The following is a 2,772-nucleotide window of genomic DNA, read 5'->3' on the forward strand; positions in this document are numbered from 1 at the left end:
TGATGGAGACATCGAAGAAATGACCAAGAGCTGCCTAGGATGCCAGAAGTTCCAAAACGCTCCACCCCAAGCCCCTCTACATCCATGGGAGTGGCCCTCATCTCCCTGGCAAAGGGTACACATCGACTTTGCTGGTCCATTTATGGACTCAATGTTCTTAATCACGGTTGATGCACACTCCAAGTGGCTGGAGGTAATAAAGATGTCCTCCACCACCATGGAAAAAACCATCACAGTATTAAGGACCATTTTTGCCAGGAATGGGCTGCCGGAACAGATCTGTTCTGATAATGGACAGCAATTTGTGTCCGAAGAATTCAGGAAGTTCTTAAAAAACAAAGGGGTTAAGCACTACACGTCCGCCCCATACCATCCCGCCACCAATGGATTGGCTGAAAGGTTTGTCCAGACCTTCAAGAAGGCCATAAAGGCCATGGGTAATGAAGACATAAAACTTCAGCACAAGGTGGATAACTTCTTGTTCGCATACAGGAATGCAACACATATGGTTACAAACCAAACTCCCGCCATGATGTTCTTCAATAGAAGCCTAAGATGCCGGCTGGATTTGATCAAGCCCAACATCAGAAGGAACGTGGAGAACCGACAATTTCAAGGCATGAATGAAAGGCCAACTAGAACCTTCCAGATAGGTCAACAAGTTTTGGCCCGGGACTACCGTACCGAGAAATGGCAGCCTGGAACTATCTGCACACGACTAGGACCGCTGACGTGTACCGTGGACATCAGAGAAAGCATAATAAGGCGCCATGCTGACCAAATCATAGAGTCATCCAAAAAGGGACAACCTACACCACAACTCTATACGCCTAATGATGAAGTAGAGATACCCATATCTACCTCCGATCCGGTGATACTGGAACCCGCTGAACCCGACACTGGCATTCAAGCCGAATCAGCCTTGCCAAAAGAACCTACTACACCACCAGAAACTACTACACCACCGAGGCATTATCCGGACCGAGTCAGGAAGCCTCCAGAAAGACTGACTTATAATTAATTAACTGCAGCAATGTGTAGATTATTTTTCTTGTAACATGTAATTAATGATTACTTAAAATATTATGTACTGATTGGCTAAAAGAGGAGGAATTGTAGTGTATGTGCCTTTAAGAGCCCCAGGTGTACTGTAATGCCGGTAATGGCCACTCGGGCTATATAAACCTGTATATTGTGTTGTATCAGTTAGTTCCCCTTCAGACTTTGTTTAGTAAACACCTATGAAACCAACTCCTGTCTTCAGTGTCTCTATCAACACACAGACACAACAGTGTTTAAGATAATCAAAGAGTTGGTAGGGTAGATCGATAAAAACTATTTCCTCTGGCGGGGAAATCCAGCTTAAAATTAGTTAGCCTGGTCAGGGGCGATGTCAGGAAGCACTTCTTCACCCAAAGGCTAGCGGAATTGAGGCTGGGGGTCAATTGTAAACTTCAAAAATGAGATTGGTAGATTTTTGTTCGTGTAAAATTAGGATCACAGGCTCACACACAGATTACCCAACAGGGCTTTAGAAGTTGTAAGGCTTTTATTAAAGAGCTACGGTTTTAAAGCATAATCAGATATTACATATAGTTTAAGCCGAGTATAATAGACATACAACCCATGACAGTAGGAGCCACCTACGACTCCCGAATCGGAATGCCACGAACGGACGAACAGGGAGGCAGTACGGTGGTTTTGGATTAGGTGGATTCCTGCAGTCTGCTGCAGTGGTCACTCCCGTTGGGGCATCTCTCAAGCTGTTGGAGGTATGAGGCTGTCAGCCACCTCAGAGGCTAAACTTGACCAAGGTGTTAGGCCGTAGCCACCTTGGGGAAGCCTTCGCCCCTGACTGCCTGATTTCCTCTCTCGGTCGTCTATATTTATAGTTATTTCGGTGGGCTGGTAATTACCTGGTGTCAATCATTTGATCCCCATCCTATTGTCCAATTGTGAAGCGGGAAGGCAACCCTCGCCGTCCCTTTCTGCATGACTGACAAGGCCTCCCTCTTATCTTTCTGAGGAATGTTTTGTCAAGTTTCTTCAAGTGCATTTTATGGCTTTGTGGCTCCTTGTTATCTAGCAGGTGCTATCCTCCCTGTTTCCTTGCATTTTATGATTCCCTTATCACTTCTATTTGTCTTTTGATGCTTGATATTCATCCTTGCTGGCATTTATGCTATCTGTTGCATGTTGTCAGTCTCTGTTCTAAGAATTAAAACCCATCTTTGAATCTAACAGCTATTTCTTACATTAGGCAGGAATTTTAAGGGATGTGGAACCAAGGCGGGTAAATGGAGTTAACATACAGGTCAGCCATGCTTGAATTGAATGGCAGAACAGACTTGAGGGGCTGAAAGACCTCCTCCTGTTCCTAAGTTGATCAAGGGATATTGATCAAAGACAGGTAAATGGTAGTCAGGGGCCCGGAGCCTGGTTACTGATGGTTACTAAGCCCCACTCTCAGCACCTCACTGACCGGCTCCTCCCAGTCCTGGAGTTTAATGCTCACTCCCTGCTCTGTAAATGGAGACAACTATTTACTGACTGTGACTAACTGTGTTTGGAGCTGTAATTCCAGCTTGTATCATTCCCCGTGAAAGTCAGAGTAACAGCATAATCCGTGCAGATATAAAGGCTCAAATCCTGGAAGCTGAAACCAGGTCAGTACAGGCTGGTTGTTTTGGTCAGCTTGTCCTGGACCCGGGGATAGTCTGTGGGACAGCTCAGCCCGACCATTTAAAAAGTCGAGAGCGTCCCTCTTGAAAC

This window comes from Somniosus microcephalus, chromosome 5 (assembly GCF_052327205.1).
Source record: "Somniosus microcephalus isolate GS21.2 chromosome 5, FLI_Smic_1.0, whole genome shotgun sequence".
NCBI classification, from domain to species: Eukaryota; Metazoa; Chordata; class Chondrichthyes; order Squaliformes; family Somniosidae; genus Somniosus; species Somniosus microcephalus.